Genomic DNA, 21,279 nt, shown 5'->3' on the forward strand with positions numbered 1-21,279 from the left:
GGTACCCTTTCAGATTTGACTAGTAAACAGCTATTTTGGACCACTATCCCCTGTTGTTCAGGCACAATACTGAGGGGCCTGGTGGGAATAACGCCTGACCAAGGACTACCTCCTTTAACTGCATACGTAAAGAGGTCGGCAATTGGAGAGATCACAAAACCCTGTGCAGAAGGTGCAAAGTAGGCTTCCAAAGCGGACGTGAGCTGGACATGAAAAAGGGAGGGTGATTTGCAGATGAAGGAAAGGAGGAGGGACCATTTCTGTTTGTTTCAGGAACAAAGGGAAGGAAACATTCACAAATGGTGATTCAAGGCAGGTATTTGTGGGCCAACAGTAGGTTTAATAGGATGGGATGAAGTTGAGAGTTCCTTTTGGGAAATGGCTAGAAAAAATTTGGAAAAGTAAGTTAGGACAAGATTATGGTCAACTTTAGGCACGAGGTCAGAGTTTGGACTGAACCCTATAAACAGTGGGGAGCCACTGAAAAGTTTGAAAAGATAAAGATTCAATGATGAAGGAATCAGTTTGGAATGAACCAGTGGGGCTCAGTCACTGTGCAGGCTGGAAGGACAGAGCAGAAATGAGAACCAGGAAAACCATTCAGAAGGTTAAACGAACGATACAGGTGTGGGGAAACATCGTAGTAAAGGAATGGATCTACTCGCACTTGAGAGTCACTGTGTCAGGTTATGCTACCGATTAAGCTGTGATTCGGGGCAAACTGCCTACTATTGGAGTCTTAAGTTTTTCTTTGAAAAGTGAGTGTGATGATGATACTGTATGTCCCCAGACTGAGCCAAATAGACAAAAGATTTCTTTAGGATGGTGACTAGCTCTGGGATGCAAGGTTCACAGGTCAGTATACCGTTTTCGGGCTTGTATGACTTTGAAACCATGGGGTTGCAGAGTTGGACACAACTGAGCAACTGAACTGATGACTTAGAAAATGTCAGCATTACCAACAACCAAATAGGGCAGTCAGTAAATCTCAACTGTACAGAAGACAAGGAAAGAAAGGGACTAACACTGTTTCAGGAAGTATGCTGTGATTATGAAGGAGTTACTCTTCACAACAACCTAATGAGGTAAGTATTTTAATCCCCATAGAAGTTGGCTTAACCAAGACAAAAGATGGTGGTTTGAGTTTGAATATAAACCGAGGTCTGCTTAAATTTAAAACGTGGGCTTTTTGAACTTCATCATATTGTTTTAGGTTTGCAAAGTTATATTTTATCCTAGGTTTTGACCTAATATTCTAGTCAGACTATTTTGGATTTTGATTCTAACATCTATAAGTTAATTGCCCCTCCAAATGCTGGGTCATCTGACAGGAGGACAACATCAGTTTTGCTGAGATCGGGGAGAAGACGGAGAAGTGATGGAGTGGAAAGAGAATAAATGGTTAGGTAGGAGGCAAGGTTACCTGTGCAGAGCAGAAGTGGTACAGATGCAACCTGGTTATGAAGTGGACATAAAAGTCAATGGTGTAGCCTTAGAGCTAAGAATAATAGTGCAGATGAGTGAAGAATAAAGGCTGGAAGAAATTAAGAACCAGGAACTGAGGCAATGAGAAGTGGAGAGGAAGGTAGAGATGAACTAAATCTCCCATTAAGGAAAAACAGACATTGGAAGAAACAAACAGCAAAGGGAAAGTTGACCCACTCATCTCACGTGTTAGCTGTGGGGAGTCACAGACAGGACGACCATATTGGATGATGAGATGGGAGAGGAGAGGTTAGAGAAACGGGAGATGAGCTAACCTGTCCTCTGAGGAAAGCACACAGAAGTGAGGGTCTCAGAGAAACCATATATGTGCAGTCTCCCATATATGTGTACATATATAAACAAGCCTTCCATTTTTACCTTCAATTCTCCTATGTGCCCATGAGAAAGTTAAATACATCTAAGCTTCTTTTGAATATTTAAAAGTATAGGATATTTGTTGCTGTTCAGTCGCTCAGTCCTGTCCAGCTCTTTGCAGCCGCATGGACTGCAGCACGCCAGGCTTCTCTGTCCTTCACCATCTCCCGGAGTCTGCTCCAACTCATGTCCATTGAGGATATAAAGCACGAATTTAAAAATCCTTAAATAGGCTGAGAGATCACATACTCTGGTGACAGATACAGACAAATGCCATACTTTCAAAGATAAAGAGTTGTTGACAAAAGGCCACATTTCAATAGGAGGAACAGCATATACAAATATGTCTTAGATACTTCTTCTAAGAGACACCCATATTCCTCAGGAAACAGTGAGGGCTGTGGGAGTAGCCCTAGGCTCTGGGCCTAACATTTCCACTCCAAGGTGATACTTAATGTTTTAGTTTTGGAGCAAAACAGGAAGTTACACTCTTCAAGTCTTTGGCCCAGATAACCTGAAATCCTTCCATGTTGAATTGTTCATGGACCATGGGATTAGAGCAGAAGTCCCTCCAAGTCCAAGCTTGCTCACCTGTGTCCCCATAGGAAGCCAGGTGGCCATTTGCGCTGCCCAAATTTGTATTTCAGGTACCCACTTGTGAGTTAATTTCAGATGAATGTGACGAACAACTCCGCAGCGCTGGTGAAAACAGTCCTATTCAATAGTCGTACCTCATCCCATCCATATATGTAAGACCTTCAATTTCATTCTTCATTTATCTTTACAGAGATTAATGGTAAAGTGTCTGTCGATATCTGTTCAAAAAAGAGTGGGTTAAAGAGTTTGAAGAGGTAAGCTAATTTGGTTTGATCTCCGAACCGATTTGAGAGAGAGAGAGAGACAGAGAGGCTCCGAGGAGCTGGGACTTTGAGGTGCCGATCCACGAGGCCGCAGGTGTCCTGGGGTTCAGAGAATGGACGAGAACGGACGGCACGTTTCTCTGGAGTCTGCTGCGCCTGCCTTTCAGGGCCACTCGCCCATCTCTGACTTTTATCAGCCGGTCGGGGTATGGCTTTTGGTTATCCTCCCGGCCGGGGAGGTAGATCCAGGGGGTGTAGTTGTGATCCGTGTCGGTTCAGGGTGTGTGTGCGCGCAGGAGCGGGGGAGGGCGAGCGTGTGAGACCCTCTGCTCCGGGGTGTTTTGGGCCGGTTTCTCCTCAGGCTGGGGCCCCGACCTAGGAAGGTGACCACCCCCGCCCCCTCCTCGTTCGGCCCAAAGTGGCGGGAAGCCGGGTCCTCAGAGGCGGCCCCCAAGGCCAGGGAGGCTGTAAAACCTGGAGGAGGATCCGGTGCGCCTGTCCGGGGAGGGTGCGGCGTCCATGGCCAGGGCCCCGCGGGGGCTTTCAGGTAGAGAGCAGCCCCGCGAGCGGGGCCTCGGCGGCGCGGGGCGGCGGGCGGGGTGGGGAGAACCCGAGGCCGGGGCACGGCGGGCGGGAGCTTTCCGGGCCCCTCCCGCTCCGCGGGGCTGGTGGGGAGATGGCGGCGACGGTTTCCCGACTCCCCCGCCCCGGACGCCGATGGCGGAGCGTTCCGGCCCTCCCCCCACCAGCTTCTCCACCGCGGGAGCCGGAGCCGGTGAGGCCGGGAGGGCGGGGAGCGGCGAAGGGAAGGCGAGAGGGCGGAGGTTGCGTGGTGCAGGCGGCGGCGGCGGCGGCGGGAGGAGGGCCGGCGGGCGGGCCGGGAGGAGGAGGAGGAGGAGGCGGGAGCCGTGTCGCACGCAGCTCCAGGCGGGGCAGCCCCGGCGGCTGAGGGACGCGGCGAGACCTTGGCGGGACGGGGATTTAACCGGGGCCGGGCCCAGCGACCAGGTGGAGACGTCGCCGGAGCCATTTAGGCAGCCGGGAAATGCGGGTGAGTTGTCGGCGGCGCCGGGGCTGAGGGGAGGCGGCGGCGGCGGCGCAGGCCCGACCCGGAGCCGCGGTGTCGCAGTGACTGGGGCCGCGGCGGCCGAGCTCAGGCGCCGGGCGAGAGGCCTGAGGCGCCGAGCCGCGACCGGGCGGAATGGCGGCGGGGGCCGGGGCACTCGTGGGCAGAGGGCGCCGGGGGCGGGAGGGGAGGGAGCGCGCGCGCGCCCGCGCGGGGCCTGGCCCTGAGTCACCCCGGCCGGCTCGGGCCTGGCCGGGCCGCGGCCCCGGACGCGGGCTCGGGGCGGCCCAGGCCCGGACTACGCACTGGGGAAAAAAAAAAAAAAAGCCCGATTCATCGCGCCCGAGGCGGCGGCCTGGTGGCGTCCGCCCCTTTCCCAGCGCACCCGCCTCGGGCCGCGGGGCCGGTCTGGCGAGCGGCCCCGGGGCAGTCGCGCGCGCGCGCCTCACCTCTCCTGAGGCAGCGACCACCACCCCCCCTCAACCACGGGGCGCCCGGACCCGCGCCCCCTTTCCCTCGGCCCCTCTGGGGACCCACCGCTCCCCCGAGCGTCGCTTGCCCCCGACTCGTGTTCTCAAGTAAAGTACTGGGCTCGCACGCCGGAGGAGCCGCGGAGCCGGGCTCTCTCTGCTTTCCGGTTCCCTGCCCCGCGGCTCCCGGGTTTCCCCGCCCGCATTGTTGCGACTGTGTAGGGCGCTATTATTGGGTAACAGTCGCCCCTTTGCCCGGTTCTCCTCGGGGAGCGGGCCTGGGGCGGCGCGCAGGGATGCGAGTGCGGCGACCGAACCGGACGGAGCGCCCCCCCGCCCCCCGCCGCGGCGCCCGCCGAGCGCCCGCGAGTCGGGCCGGGCCTGCGCCGCCGCCTCGGCGCGCCCCCGGCCCTGCACCCGGCGGGAGCGCGCGCTGACCCCGCAGGTAACCCGGGTGCCGGCCGGCCGCGTGCAGGGGTCGCCCCGCGCGCCCCTCCCGGCCCCCGGTGTGCTGGTGGTTCCGGGGAGAAACGCATGGTGAACGTTTCTTGAGCCTAATCCTCCAAAGTTGAGGGTTTTCTCCCTTTAGCTAGCTCTCTGCCAAAAATAGGATCCTCTTTTCGGATTGGATCACTGTCGTTGCTCACAGTTCGCAGCTGGAGTTAGTGGTGAGGGTGCAAATGAGGAATTGCAGTTAAGTGTTTATTTGCTCTGTGTAATTGCTCTTCGCGCAGTGGCATTAAAACAGTCCAAGTTAGTGGAGTCAGGGGTCACGCAGTTTTGGAAATGCACTCATCGGAGTGACAGAAGGGACTGAAATTCACTTTTACCTGAAGCCCCCACCTTCTAGACCTCAGCATAGCTTTAGCAGTCTGCAAAAGCATGGCCAGGTATAAGTTTAACGCTTCATTTTGTGGTCACCCTGTCTTACCTGGTTTTCTGAAATCCTGCAGCGTTTATGAATTGTGTAGAAAAAATAGGAATCATTGTTTAAGGGAAAAAAAATTTATCTAAAAAATTTGGACCTAATATTCTCTTGATCTAAAAGTGTCCTTGGGTATTGGGGAAAAATTTACTTAAAAGTTCTGTTGCTTTCCCTGGTAAGTCGAAATAGTTGCAACGCATTTCAAATTCCGAGGCATGCATACAGCATGCAGGAGACTAGCTTGCTTTAACTCTATTATGCCCATTTTTGGAGGTTTCTAGAGAGAGTGCTCATTAAGCTCTAGAGGGTTGGCTGAAATACTCTCTAAAAATATTTAACTTTTTTTGTCATTGGAATCATCTTTTAAAAACTTATTTTAACAAAAGGGAGAAAAAAAAAAAAAAACCTCTTTAGCTGTACTATTAGGGGTTTTCACCAGTTCATACTATCCTCTCATCACCAACTCAGTGGACATGAATTTGAGCAAACTCTGGGAGATAGTGAAGGACAGGGAAGCCTGGCATGCTGCAGTCCACGGGGTTGCAAAGAGTCGGACACGACTGAGTGACAACAGCAGCAACTCTTAGGGCCACTGATTCATGTCCTTGGAGGCAGGCCCCCCATGTGGCGGTAAACCCACCACATGGGTAACTAACAGCCTGGTGATACCTGGTAATGTCCTGCAGTTTCCTTAGATGTTACAGCTCTGTTGATTCATAGCTCTAATATACATATATTACAGATATGTTGACTCCTTTGTCTCTTACTGATTATTATCCTCTAGAGATAATTAGCTTAGTCTGGGTTGTCAATGCAGCTTTACTTCCCATACTTTACAGACTGAATTCTTGAAGGCAAGACATATTCTTTATTTTTTGCATCCCCAGAGGAGCATAGAACTTGGTCAGGGGTACTTCATTTGCTTTTTGAATGAAGAAATCTGGAATAATCTGACCACCTCAGATTTTGGCTACAGAAGCAGTCACCGCACTTACATTGGATAAGGGTGTGAGCTTTTTTAATAAATTGTTCCTACCGCATCCCCGGGAACTAACACAGAGCTTGACGGAAAAATGCTCAGGCTTTCTTCGGCTCTGAAAGATCAGGAGGGTGCCAAGAAAGCAACTTGTGAAACTTTAATTTCCTTCCTTTTCCTCAAAACTAGTTTTAAGTACAGATGTTTAAAATTTATGTGTGTGTGTGTTTAAACAAGATTGAGGTCTTTGCCTCAGGTTAAATGTTGCCACCATAGCTTTGAGGTGAAATCCTTTGGTCGGTTGATACTCCTCCCTGTTAAGAGGACTCTGGGTCCTGGAGGCCCAGTGACCTTTCTCACAGGAGAGACCTTTCTTGAGTCCCCGAGTGCCTTTTGATCAGAAGTTCGCTCCCAGTTTGCCCAGCAAGCATAGTATGCCTTTTTTTCTGCAAGGAAAATTCAAACGAACGGGCTTTAGATTGAAGAGTAGTTACTTGCTGTCCTTCAAGTTGAAAATCAGGGTGCCAAAAATTAAAGGAGTGTGTTTGTGTTTTATTTTTTGGTATTTCAGCCCTCCATAGGTTCCAAGGCCATGGGCCTCAGCAATTGAGTCTGGAATAAACTGTCCAGACTCAGAATGAATTTTGAGCTTTTAGTTATACCTGAGAAAAGAATGTAATGTTTTTAAGGACCCATTTGAAGTTTATCTTGTTCTTGTGTGTGTGTGTGTTTGTTTTGGTGGGGTGCTATTGAGTAGTTTCTCAACAAATTGTTTTCCTTCATTTGCCTCTCAAAACTGAGACACGAATGTGAAACGAGGAATAAACTTAAATAAAACCTTAAGTTTATTACTAAGGATTTTAAGCTTCGTAATCTGTCCATTTAATAATACACACTATAAACAGGATTATTGTGGTGTTTGGTGGCTTTAAAATTTTTTATGCACAAGAATATAGCTTCTAGAAAAAACGTCTGCTTTATTTCTTTTCGCATGAGTATAGAATGTGTTGCTTGAGAAGATGTAGGATGTCGTTGGATCTAGAGGTGAAAAACGTCTTACTTCTCGTTTATAAAGTGAGATGGTTTTCAGTTGACTTCAGTTTTCTTCAGGCGTTCAAAGTGTGTGGATTCCATGGGAATGCCATAGCTTTTAACGTTCACAACATTTGGACCGCCCCATAAAGCGTACCCTTCTTCGTGTTTGAAAGCAGGGTTGTGACGCCCAGGCTTGGTCCTTGGGACCCTTGGATCAGGTGAGTGGAGTCTTTGCTTTTTCCCCCGTCATGGCAGCCCCCTTCCCAGAAGTGGCCCTGCTGCCCTCTGGCTCTCTTTCGGCCTCCAGTACCGTGTCCCCTTCCCGTCACCCAGCAGGCTCCTGCTCCTCTGGAAGATCCTGATGCGCCATCCTGGGGGGAGCCTTTCCTGGGGTCCCTGAGGCCCCGCCGGTCACTGTTGGAGCACCTCACCTTGGCCTGGACTTGTGGTTTCTTTCTCCCACCGGGCAGACCTCTTGGAGGCGTGGGGCCTTGTGACAGGCACGCGGCCCTTGTGCAGGTGCGTGGGTTAGCTCCAGTAACTCACACTTTGTTCCTGAACATCCTCCCCGCTTCACATCTGGGGGCTTCCCCGGTGGCTCAGGCAGTAAAGAATCTGCCTGCCCTGCAGGAGACCTGTGTTTGATCTCTGGGTCGGGAAGATCCCCTGGAGAAGGAAACGGCAGCCCATTCCAGTCTTCTTGCCTGGAGAATCCCATGGATGGAGGAGCCTGGCGGGCTACAGTCCACGGGGTCCCAGAGTTGGAAATGACTGAACGACTAACACTTTCACATCTTGACGGAGCCCCTCAGGTGAGAGCTGCTGTTATTTAATTCCCTGACAGTCTTTTGGGGAAGAAGCCGAGGCCTTGGGTGGTTAAGGTCAGGCCTACTCAGTGGCCAGTTCAGTTCACTTCAGTTGCTCAGTCGTGTCCAACTCTTTGCAACCCCGTGGACTGCAGCACACCAGGCCTCCCTGTCCATCACCAACTCCTGGAGTTTACTCATACTCATGTCCGTTGAGTCGGTGATGCCATCCAACAATCTCATCCTCTGTCATCCCCTTCTCCTCCTGCCTTCTAGTCTTTCCCAGCATCAGGGTCTTTTCAAATGAGTCAGTTCTTCACGTCAGGTGGCCAAAGTACTGGAGTTTCAATTTCATCATCAGTCCTTCCAATGAATATTCAGGACTGATTTCCTTTAGGATGGACTGGTTGGATTTCCTTTCAGTCCAAGGGACTCTGAAAAGTCTTCTCCAACACCACAGTTCAAAAGCATCAATTCTTCGGTGGCCAGACCTGAGTTAAAATGAGGGTGACTCCAGGGCTCCAGCTTTTACCCAGGTGCTCTGATTTATATGAAGGTAGAAGAGAAGAAGGAAGCAAGGTAGAAATGCTCTCAAGATTGATACCTTCCTATTGATAATTAGGACAGAATTCATTATGCAGAACTGGGTTGCCTACCAAGAATGAGCTTATTCTTCTTAGTGTTTTAGTAACTGGGGGACGTTAAAGGAGAGTGATTGGATACTTGCGGGACAAGGTGAACAGCTCTGGACTTTGGGACTATCGTTAAGTGGGGTGAGATGTGACTCACTGGCCTTATAAAACCATTGAAGACTGTTTAAATCTAGTAAGCTGTGATTTTTTTTAAAAAGGCCTATGGCAGAGAATACTTTGAAAAACAGATTGTATGAAATGTATGCTTAGAATGTGTAGTGTGTGTACTGCTGAAAATATTTAAAAGTAATAAAAATGGTTGTGATTTTAGGATGGAGAACTTGTGTGCTATTAAAGTGTCCCCCCCAACCCAGATTTTTAAGGACCAAAAGATAATGCAATTGATCTCAGGATGGAGCAGTCCTCTCAGCATATAACCCCAAAAGCAGGAACTGTGAAGGAAAAGTCTCCATTGATTACTTGAGAATAATTAAACTTCTGTATGTTAAAATGCCACAAACAAAATTAAAAAGCAAATGACAAATGGAAAGAAGTAGTGTACCTTTCAGATAAATTTGCTTTCTTTACAAAAAAAAGACGGCTTATAGAGGTAAGATAAAGATACCCCTTCCACCTCCTTTGCCACTATGGGGGGAAATGAGCAAACTGTTAATTTTTTTTTAAAGAAGGCTCAAGAAACAAAAATTCAGCTTTACTAGTAGTACTCATGGGAAAGCAAATCAGTGAGTACTGTTTGTTTTAAATTTTGGCATAGATTGAAAAATAAGCCACTTCTGGTGAGGATATGAAGAAATGAGTTCATCCAGTCATCGCCTGAAAAAGAATAATTTTTCTGCAAGAACCATGTAAATGTGTGTGTGTGTGTGTGTGTGTTTGCACTTTGAAATATAAATATCTAATCTACTTTTAGGGATTCAGTCTAAGAAAATAAAAAAATGATGGGTTAATGTTGTGCCACGGGTGCACTATTTAATGCCTTCCTATTGAACATTTGTTTTCACGTTTTGCTGTTAAGGGTTATGATCTCAGCATTTTTAGATAAATCTTTGCATTTCTGTAATTCTGTTTTCAGTGAGACCAAAACACGCTACAGAACAATATATGTAATGTCTAAAATTTTCTTTTTTTAGTGTGTGTGTACTTTTTTTAATAAGCCAAAATGTTTATAGTGATTATCTCTGAGTAGTGGAATTATGGGTTATTTTTAGTTTATTCTTTTGGCTTATATTTTTCTACAGTGCACATGTATTTATAATGCAGTGGATTAGCTTATGAAGACAAAAGACAATAGAAGCAGTGATGTTTCTGCTCACTCACTCAGTGCTGGGTCACTTGGGTTTCTGCTTTCCTTGCAGCAGGTCCCTTGCAGGTGTGTTGACGCGAAGGGTTAAGGGTGAGATATCTGACCGTTGGTTCTCCCTGCAGGGCTCATCTTCCCATCCTCCCATCTTCGTCCTTCAGTGTCTCTGGATCCCCTCATACTCCACGCCCTCGTTTTGGAATTTTGTTGAATTGTAACTGGATTATGTACTAACAAATTTCTTCAGTGTGGAAGTGTGACCTTCCTATCCTTTTTTTGTAGACTTCACAACTCCTAGCCGTAGTAGATGGATGTTGAAAGCTACTGTCATCATGCCTAAGAAGGTGCATTTGCTACAGATTAGAAAAAACAAATTCTCTTGACACACTTTATGCCATGGCTTGGAATATTAAAACGTTATTAGTGATTAATAAATGTATTCTGAATGACACAAACTAGGAATGCTGTTGGCTGCCTGAGAGAACAGGTGCACAGAAATGTGTCCCCGAGTAGCTAACATAGTTAAGCGTGCTGAGGAAGCATCTGAAAGTCAGGACGTGGGGGAGAGGCCAGAGAGCCCGGAGGCCCTCCTGCAGGAGGCAGGGAGGCCTGCTCTAGACGGACTGGAGGGAAAGGTTTGAGGTGGGGATGAGGCTGAGAAACCAGGGAACGCAGTTCAGCCCCGAGTGGCGTCCCAGACATGAAGGCTGGAAGCGCTTTACCATACTTTGGGAACTGGCGGGCTTCGGTTTGGGGGAGGGTAGGGAAGAAAAAAGCCAGAGATTAGTTTCTTCTGAGTGCACCACTCCTGTCTAGCGGATCATCTTGCAATGCAGTAATAACCACCATTCCTCAGCACGTAGAATGTGCCAGAGACTGGGGCTGGACCCCTCTGGCAGCTTTGAAACTGCTCCCCGCTCCCTACCCTCCCCCCCTCCCCCCCACACACACAGTTTTCTGCTTTTTTGCTGGTAGACACCTCATTATGGACATAAGTCTTTCACTTCCCAAGGTAAAGGTAGCCTTGGCCACTCGATGTAGGAATAGTTTGCTAGTCGGTCATGGTTCAGAAGGTAAAGAATCTTGTCTGCAATGCAGGAGACCCAGGTTTGATCCCTGGGTCGGGAAGATCCTCGGGATAAAGGAACAGGTACCCACTCCAGTATTCTTGCCTGGAGAATCCCATGGGCAGAGGAGCCTGGCGGGCTACAGTCCATGGGGTCGCAAAGAGTCAGACACGACTCACTTTACCTACATCAGATAGAGGCTCCTGAAACCAGAGGGTAAGGACTGCCTCCCCACAGGGGACCCAAATGCTGGAGAGGGCGTGGCCTGGTGCGCGGTTTCACAGGAGTCACTCCTCAGTGGCCCCTTTGCAGGTGTCCGTGTGTCGGTGCCTCTGGCCCGGGCAGGGGGCTGTGTTGTGTTTGTGAACATCTGCGATTTAACCGGACATTTATGGTGAAGCCTATCATGCATGTATCACTTGATACTCTGAAGCATTGTTCAGTCCCTGCTTTTATAATAAAGCAAGTCAGCTTTACCACTCCCTACATTTTCTGTCATTTATTTTAGAGCAGTGTTTGCCCATCTATGTTCTGTGATATGTAAGATACTGATGGAAGCGATGTGTCTGTGCACTTCAGTCGTGTCCAACTCTTTTGCAACCCCGTGGACGGTAGCCCACCAGGCTCCTCTGTCCATGGGATTCTCCAGGCAAGAATACTGGAGTGGGTTGCCGTGCCCTCCTCCAGGGGGTCTTCCCGACCCAAGGATCGAACCTGTGTCTCCTATATTGGCAGGCAGGTTCTTTATGACCAGTGCCACCTGGAAGGCCTATAGAAGGGAAGATGTGTGAGTAAATGCATTTAGGAAATGATAGGTTGGATACTGAGGGGCTTTTAATATGCTAATGAACATTGCTGGCCTTATAGAGAGACATCTATTTTATAGGAAATACATATCTTACAGGGTCTGTGTACGTATATAAGGTGGTGGTGGTGGTGGTATTCAGTTACCCAGTTGTGTCCAATTCTTTGCAACCCCACGGATTGCAGCACGCCAGGCCTCCCTGTCCCTCACCATCTCCCAGAGTTTCCCAAAGTTCATGTTCGTTGCATCGGTGATGTTGTCCAGCCATCTCATCCCCTGACTCCCTCTTCTCCTTCTGCCCTCAATCTTTCCCAGCATCAGGGACTTTTCCAATGAGTCAGCTGTTTGCATCAGATGACCAAAGTACTGGTGCTTCAGCTTCAGCATCAGTCCTTCCAGTGAATAGTCAGGGTTCATCTCCCTTAAGATTGCCTGGTTTCATCTCCTTACTGTCCAGGGGACTTTCAGGAGTCTTCTCCAGCACCACAGTTCAGAGGCTCAATTCTTTGGTGTTCTGCCTTCTTCACAGTCCAGCTCTCACAATACCACTGGGAAGACCATAGTCTTGACTGTACAGACCTTTGTACCCTTGATTTAATAATAGCATCTGAGGGAAGAAAACCCTACTACCATGGTAAAGAATACATTTTGCTTTGTAGAGACATACCGATTTTAGAGTCAAATGTGAGAAATGACATGCCTTGCCGTGGAGGGGAGGCCAGGTGTGGAGTAAATGCTGTGTTTGCCTCTTTGCTCTCAGGCAGAGCGTTGAGCATCTTAAAACACTATAGAGTTCTCAGGAATGGGGTTGGGAACGTGGAGAGCAGGATCCTCCCAAGTCCAGAGTTAGACATGTACTTGTCTAGAAATGGTTTCTGCCTCACTTTATTCCTTGTCTAAATATAAACCCGAAGTGCTATTATAGGAAGCGTCTAAAAAATCTTTTTTTAAGCGCATGGACCAGCATTAATCCGTCCTCGCTACTGAGGACCAACAGCAGAGCCTCAGCTCGTGTCGTTCACAGTTTCTTGGAGGTGACGTACGTTGAAAGTCCTTTTTAAACCTGGAAAATTCTGGTTTGTAGCATTAACTACAAAGATGTTTCAGAACTTTTTAAAGTTTATAAACTGCTGGAGTTTTCAAAGCACGCCAGTCCATTGAAACACAGACTGGCTTCTCCTAGGTCAGCTTCCCTGACACTTACACGGGTTCCTTTGCGTTTCTCGCTCGGTGGTTCCCAGGGTGAGAATGGGAAGCTGAACCAGGTGTGTTTTTCAGAGCGCTTTTGGCCCCTTTAGGAAGGGCTGTAACACGCAATGTTCTCCAAGCTTCTGGACCGGGATCACATTGTTTTTTCTTGAATCATCTTGGTCTTCGCTTGTTAGATTGTCTTTGAGGAGATGGCTCTTTGGCTGGCTTCTCTGATCTGGTTCGCTTTGCTGTGGGGTTTTTCAGGTATGTTCTGGCTGGAGCAGTTCTGACCTTTTTCGAGGGTAGCTGGTTGCCTCCTGGCTGAGCCCACCGCACCCCCCAGCCTGCCCCCCAGCCTGCAGGGTGTCCCTGTGGCCCTCCCCACCCTCACAGCCTCCCTAGGCCACATTCAGCTTCTCAGTTTACAGCGTTGTCTCTGAGAATGTTCTATATTAAGTGACTGCCGAGTCTTATTAGTTCTCCCTTCAACATACTCTGTCCTCAGCTCTGCCTTGTTTGGGTCTGTCCCCAGCCTTCCTTGCCCATGTTCAGGATTTGTCATGACTCTCCAACTACAGGGTCTGTCCCCAGCAGAAGTTGGCGTCACCGTGACCGGCTGGAGTAGGCTCTGCACTCCCATCCTCACCAGCCCTTCTCCACTCGTCCATCTCACAGTCTGAAAATCCCCAAAGTCAGGTGTGTGCCCGGTGCTGATCTGCGGCTCTTCTCACTTGAAAGTGGCTGGTGTGGGGGCTGGCTCTTAATCTTGTCCTGGTTCTTCACACCTTCTACCCATGAAACAATGCGATTTCAGTAGGGCAAACCAATTTGGAGAAGTTCTGTTAATTTTGAGATTTAATCTATAATAAATTACAAATGAGAAATGTCCTTTTGATAGGCTGACTTGTGGGAAATGTCTGTGATTAAAAAATTCACAGGTTATAATCAACAAACTGTCTGAAAGTATGGATGTGGTGTAAGGTGAAACATCCACGTTGCTTTTTATGGTAGATTTATAGGTGAGTGAGTGTGTGTCTAGGACAGTGGATTCCCTTCATAGTTTAAAATAGTTGAAAGCACATTCAGATGACTCCTTGGCAGCAGTGAATCTAACTGTAGTTCTACATTAAAAAGAGGGTCGTCCCCCCCAAATGCAGAGGAAGATTTGTGTGTTTTATTAACAGTCTGGTAGAGACTAAGGGTGTCTTTCTCCATAGTTCATTGCATTTGTACTTTGCAGTAAGATATGTATTTGCAAAGTTTTTGTGTCATTTTGTGAAGCTCGTGTCCTCTAAAGTTCCCTTTCTTATATATGCGAGTACTTGGTAAACTGGAGGAAACCTGCACTTTGTGATTTTGATGTTCTTTTAAAAAGATACTTTATTTTCAACTGGGAACATGATTTGATGGTTTTAAAAATAAGCTATTTGAAGTATAAGCTTGAAAACTTTGCTTGAGAAAATATACGATCACTCAGTCGTTTCAGACTCTTTGTGACCTCTTGAACTGCAGCACACCAGGCCTCCCTGTCCATCACCAACTCCTGGAGTTTACTCAGACTCATGTCCATTAAGTTGGTGATGCCATCCAACCATCTCATCCTCTGTCGTCCCCATCTCCTCCCACCTTCAATTGTTCCCAGCATCAGGGTCTTTTCCAATGGGTCAGTTCTTCTCATCAGGTGGCCAAAGTATTGGAGTTTCAGCTTCAACATCAGTCCTTCCAGTGAATATTCAGGACTGATTCTTTAGGATTGACTGGTTGGATCTCCTTGCAGTCCACCAGACTCTCAAGAGTCTTCTCTAACACTGCAGTAAATTAATGTGAAGTCATGAATTTTGACAGACATTTCTCTGAGGTTTCCCCTGCTAAACTTGAGCTTGACTGTAGAGAGAACAGTACCGCCCCCATCACAGGTAGTAGAGATCAATACCAATCTCAATATGTAGGATGTTCTTTATTCTTACTGTAGAAGTGAAAGGAGCTGCTTTTTCTCTTCTGTCCCTAAAACAGTAACCTGAAAAAATGCCAGTACTTCTACAGTGACCATAAAAACAAGTTAGTGCACATTATGAAGGAAATTCACTACAAGTTTTTGCAACTTAAACATATGACTAGTATCAGTTCATCTAAAAACAAACACAAGTAAAAAAATGCCAGAAGCTTCAGTCAGTTTCAGAATCGTTTTCTTAGGTGAAGCTGTTACAGGTTTTACCAAATTTTTACCTTTGTTATAGACATGGCCAGATTGTTTTGAGTCAGATTGGGGAGCAGGATTTTTTTTAAATCCCCCTCCTGCCACAAAAAAAGGAAAAAGCCTTTATTGAAGGTTATCAAATGGCATGTGTTCAGGAACCCAGAAGACTTACTCAGATAATTGAGAGACTGAATTTAATCTGTTTGTCCTTGATAGGTGCAAAGCCCAGGTTTAAATACAGCACTTTAGTGTGTTATGTATCTCTTCTTATCCTTTGCCGGGTATTTATAAATCTCTGACTACTTGATGTTGTCATAGCTGGAAAGAACATTTTCAACAGGACACATTATCATCAAGTCAGGCTCAGACAGTAAAGAATCTTTCTGCAGTGCCGGACACCCATGTTGGATCCCTAGGTTGGGAAGATCCCCTGGAGAAGGGCATGGCAACCCACTCCAGTATTCTTGCCCGCAGAATCCCATGGACAGAGGAGCCTGCTGGGCTACAGTCCATGGGGTCACACAGAGTTGAACAGGACTGGGCGGCTTTGATTGCACATGTGCACGGAGTGGGGTAGGGTTCAGACCCCTCGGAGCAGTGGGTGCCTTGGGCTAGTTACCACCCTGGGTGGCCAGAGCGCTGTCCAGGCACCTGAAGACAGTGCCAGCAGATCTCTCAGACCTCAGGAAGGTGAAGGAATGGGTAAACTATTCAGAACAAATCAAATGTGGAAGCTCCAAATCAGATTGAGTGTAGAGGAGGGACTGTGTATTCTTTTTGAACCAATTTGTAGTGAAGTGGGAAATGTCTTGAAAATTCACTTAGCTAGAGGGAGCTGCTGGTCATGAGTTTTGAACTTAAGGTTAATGTATTTGGAGTAGGGGAAAGAAAAGGAATGAAAAGGCTTGAAACACCTGGATTAGCTGAATGATCTTGTTCACTTAGTGACGTGATAACTTTCAAAATCTGCTGACTCAGCAGATGGTATTTCAGGGCCCACCGCTGGCCAAGTACAGGGCAGAGCGTGCGCCACGTGGGGAAATCTGGCCATTAGTGGAACAGGATTGTGAGACCTGAGCTTTGAAACGTTTCATGGAGACGAAAGTGACCGTCTGCGTGGTAGCATCCTTTACTGAGGAGGAGAGACCTGTGTCGTCTGGTCGTGACATGCCATGCTGCCTCGCCGGCCGAAGGCATCTAGACTTCACTCTCGGTGGCCTGCAGCTGTCCCCCGTGCCGCCAGCACCCTGACTGTCTCAGCGGTGAAGGCAACCTGCTGTGTTTCTGCCTGCGTTGGCCCGGGTCCCAACGATACTGTGGCACCAGGACGGCAGGGGGTGGCCGGGGTGCAGACTCTGTGGACCCCTCCCAGCAGCAGTTCACTCACCAGCTCGGGGAGGAAACACTTTGCCAGCTACTGTTTTTAAAGCTTTTTTTTTTTTTTAAGTGCATTTGGTGGTGGAATCAGAGAACCAGCTGAATTTTAAGAATGAATGAGATTTCAAAGAAAAGCTGAACTTTGAGCAGCTGCCTCTGGCTGGATCCCCGGGTCGGTCAGAACTCGAGGCTCCCTGTCTTCTGATGGTGGGTCCGCTTTGGTGGGAATTTGGGGAGGTACCCCTGGTGTTCTGCTGTCCAAGAGTATCGTGCAGTTTGCCGGCAACATCACTTCATTTTGACTTAAAAAATAAGCACTCTAAGTTTGATATTTCCCCCTGAGTTTTTTGTTGTTTTATTTAAATACTGTGTTAGGGGTTTCAAAGACAGATAACCTTTGTTGTTCAGTCACTAAGTCATGTCCAGCTCTTTGCGACCCCACAGATGCAGCACACCAGGCTTCCCTGTCCTTCACTGTCTCCCAGAGTTTGCTGAAACTCAAGCCCATTGAGTCGATGATGCCATCCAACCGTCTCATCCTGTTACCCGCTTCTCCTCCTACTCTCAGTCTTTCCCAGCATCAGGGTCTTTTCCAGTGTTGAAGTTGAAGTGTTAACGTGGAAAGTAGCAGATGCTTACTGTGTCTGGTACCCTTAACAGTTTCTTTGCATAACTCATCTATGCCTCACAACAGCCTTGTGAGATAGGTAGTGTAATCATTGCAGGTCATTATAGGCATTATAAGTTAAGGAATCTGCCCAAGCTCATATAGATTGTAAGTTACAGAGCCAGAAATGTCCCCTCAGACATCCACGTGCACTTCTGTGTTAACTCTCTCAGAGAGTCTTGTCACCGTGTGCCTTTTGAATTGTTTCTATAGTAAGAAATACATTTTGTAGGTTAACTCTATATATACACAGACATAATTGAATTAAAGATGGCTCTGAGTAATCCTTATTATGTTCTATGAGCTCTTTTTTCTCTTTTTTGAAAAGTTCCAGTTACCATTGACTAAGCTGGTTTCATAAGCAGAGAGATTACTTTGCCAACAAAGATCTGTCTAGTCAAGGCTATGGTTTTTCCAGTGGTCATGTACGGATGTGAGAGTTGGACTATAAAGAATGTTGAGCGCAGAAGTGATGCTTTTGAACTGTGGTGTTGGAGAAGACTCTTGAGAGTTCCTTGGACTGCAAGGAGATCCAACCAGTCCATCCTAAAGGAGATCGGTCCTGGGTGTTCTTTGGAAGGAATGATGCTAAAGCTGAAACTCCAATACTTTGGCCACCTCATGCAAAGAGTTGACTCATTGGAGAAGACTCTGATGCTGGGAGGGACTGGGGGTGGGAAGAGAAGGGGACGACAGAGGATGAGATGGCTGGATGGCATCACTGACTCAATGGACGTGAGTCTGAGTGAACTCCGGGAGTTGGTGATGGACAGGGAGGCCTGGCGTGCTGCGATTCATGGGGTCGCAAAGAGTCAGACATGACTGAGCGACTGAACTGAACTGAACTGAACCGAACTGAAGCTGGGTTCATGGCCTACACGTTAATGGATTGCAGTCCTCAGTTTGAAAAACGTGCATGGTGTAGATAATCATTATCAAATGTAATAATTTTTCCCCCTTGTTTTAAAGTGAATGAAAATGCTTGAAATTGAAATACATGCAAGCAGCAAGCTAGATTAATTCAGCAAGCTGAATTAATATGCCTGTGAAAGCATTGTGCTGAAACGGAGAGCTGAAACTTGGTCCTTAACAGTTAAAACTAGTTTACGTGGACAAACAAGCCAGTCTGTATAGTCAGTTCAGTTCAGTCGCTCAGTTGCGTCCGACTCTTTGACCCCATGGACTGTAGCACGCCGGGCTGCTGTCTGTATAGTACCTGTTGAGTATCAAGTGGTTTGGTCATCTTCAGGTTTCCTGAAGCAGTGATGCCAGGCATGCTTGTGTCAGTCCACTGGGCCACATAGTCATTAGAGTAGGAAGAGTATATATATTGACTGAATTAAGAATCAACTTGAACTTTAACAATACTTAAGGCTTTGAGTGCTTTTGTGTGGATTTTTAGAATTTAAAAAGACCTATTAATTATTCAAGTACCAAAAGTAAAAATTGTATCTTAATTCCTATGATGTTCATAGGACAAAATTCCATACTTAATGACATCCAAAATTCCTCATAGTTATAAAATTGTGTGTGTTCTGGGGACTGAGTTGAATTAGCGTATTTCTTTATTTGTAGAATTAAAAGGGCAATGATCTCAAGGGCACGGTAGCTGTATTTCCTCATTCAGTGTAAGTGTGAGGGCCTAGTAATTTCAAAGCTTCTACTAGTTTTTAGAAAGTAGGAGATCTCATAGAACAAACCCATGGAGCTTTAAATATGTTTGCTCACATCCTACCCCAGAATGGTGGGTCCTGGGCTCGGTTCTTCACTTCCCGTCCCATCAGTTTTATAGTTTTAATTGCCTATTTGAGTAATTTCCCTTAAGTTTTATACATAATGTAAATGGTGTGCCTCTCCTCACCCCCGTTTTTCTCAGTACTGTTACTGTGCTGGTAGAAAAGAAAATGAAGTGACATGTAATTAACATGCTCTAGCGTGCCTCTCTGTAGTTCTGTATGCTGAAGGGCTGGGCGGGTTTGGAGGCTTTTTAAAGCATCATCAGGGATTTAGATGAGTCCTGTGAATATCTGGAGTCGCCATGCACCCAGTATTTCTGGAGCACCTCCACTGTGCCAGGGCACTGTGTTTGGTGCCGAGGATTCAGCTGTGAATTAGACCCCTGCTTTTGAGCCACAGAGCAGAGCCCATGATCAGTATTACTTTTATTAAATCTGAAGGTTCTGGGTGAGATATTTTGTTTACAAAGAAGAACTTCAGTTATTGATATATTTTCCATTTTTACAGTAACAGGTATAAATGTAAAATCCAGTTATTAACATATTCATTATTCAGATAGCAATAATTAGCAAAATAGACTGATTTTCAGTTAAGAAAAATGAGCAAATATAGTATTTAATATTCAGCATTAGCTTTCTGTTTACTCAGGTTTTCTAGGTTATAAAATGCAAGTTATTTTATGAGCAAAACCTAAAGATCAAAAGTGAGCCTCTACTTTCATTTTTTTGATTTTTTTTTTAAGACTTGTTTCTTTTTTAAAGCAGTTGTAGGTTCCCAGCAAAACTAAGAGGAAGGTGTAGAGATTTCCTGTATCCCTCCTGCCCCCACATACACAGACTCCCCCATTTTCAGCATCCCCCACCAGAGTGGTATATTTGTTACAAGCAAATCAGCATTAACACATAGTCACCTGAAGTCCATAGTTTACATTAGGATTCACTCTTGGTGGTGTGTGTTTTATGAGTTTGCACCAGTGTATAATAACATTATTCATCATTATAGTAGCATACAGAATAGTTACATTGCCCTAAAAATCCTCTGTGCTTTGTATATTTACCTCCTTGCCCCTCCGCTAAGTTCCTGGCAACTACTGTCGACTTCCTGTGATGTGTGCTTTAGTCCCTCAGTCCTGTCTGATTTTTGCCAACCCATGGACTACAGCCCACCAGGCTCCTCTGTCCATGGGATTTCCCAGGCATAAATACTGGATTACCATTTCCTTTTCCAGGGGATCTTCCTGACCCAGGGATCGAACCCACCTTTTCTGTGTTTGGGCAGATTCTTTACCACTGAGCCACCTGGGCAACTTCTTACTGTCTCCTTAGTTTTGCCTTTTCCAGAATGTTGTACAGTTGGAGTCACACAATACATATAGTCTATGTAGCCTTCTCAGAATGGCTTCTCTCACTTAGTCATGTGCCTTTAAGGGTCCTCCATGTCTTCTCATGGCTTGATGGCTCATTTCTGTTTAGTGCTAAATAATATTCCATGGTCTGGAGGGACCACAGTTTATTTATTTATCCGCTGACCCCCTGAGGGACATCTTGCTTGCTTACAGGTTTTGACAACTATGAAAAAAGGCACTGTAAACATCTGTGTGAGGGTTTTCATTGGACATTAGTTTTCACCTCCTTTAGGTAAATAGCAGCACAATTAATTGCTGAAATGTACACTCAGAGCGTGTTTAGTTTTGTCGGAAACCCACGGTGCCTTCTAAAGTGGCCACACCATATTGTTTTCCCACCAGCATGAAGGAGTTCCTGCTGCTTTTCTCTCTCACCAGCATTTGGTGTTTGTCATTGTTCCAAATGTTGGCCATTCTGGTAGGTGTGTGGGCATCCCATATGGCACTAGTGAAAAAGAACGCGCCTGCAATGCAGGAGACATCAGGGATCAGGGTGGATCCCTGGGTCGGGAAGATCCCCTGGAGAGGGGAATGGCACCCACTCCAGCATTCTTGCCTAGAGAATCCCATGGGCAGAGGAGCCTGGCAGGCTGCAGTCCATGGGGTCACAAAGAGGCAGACACGACTGAGGTGACTGAGCATGCAGTAGGTGTGTAGGGGTGTCTCAGTATTTTAATTTGCGTTTTCCTGATGATGATATTATGTGGAGCAGCTTCTCATATGGTTATTTACGATCTGTATTTCTCCTCTAGTGAAGCCTTTGGCCCATTTTTTAATCAAATGGTTTTCTTACTGAGTCCTGAGAATTTTTTGTGTATTTTGGTTAACAGTTGTTTCTCAGATGTGTCTATTGCCAGTGTTCTGTCCCAGCCTGTGGCTTGT

General features: G+C 46.9%; 1 protein-coding gene across 9 annotated transcripts in view; it reads left to right on the forward strand.

Annotated features, from left to right (window-relative positions):
* Positions 1-3,178: 3,178 nt before the first annotated feature.
* The window catches only part of CUL1 (cullin 1), an 88,216-nt gene continuing 70,115 nt past the window's right edge, over positions 3,179-21,279 (forward strand). For 3 of the 9 annotated variants that reach the window (XM_059885425.1, XM_059885427.1, XM_024990516.2), the window contains exon 1: positions 3,620-3,771. The gene's annotated coding sequence lies outside the window, so the exon portion shown is untranslated. Of the gene's footprint in view, positions 3,268-3,374; positions 3,496-3,619; positions 4,702-7,847; positions 8,005-21,279 lie in introns of those variants that run through there. The other 6 variants (XM_059885426.1, XM_059885428.1, XM_024990518.2 and 3 more) reach the window with 5 other exon arrangements.

Source organism: Bos taurus, chromosome 4 (genome assembly GCF_002263795.3).
Source record: "Bos taurus isolate L1 Dominette 01449 registration number 42190680 breed Hereford chromosome 4, ARS-UCD2.0, whole genome shotgun sequence".
Lineage (NCBI taxonomy): Eukaryota > Metazoa > Chordata > Mammalia > Artiodactyla > Bovidae > Bos > Bos taurus.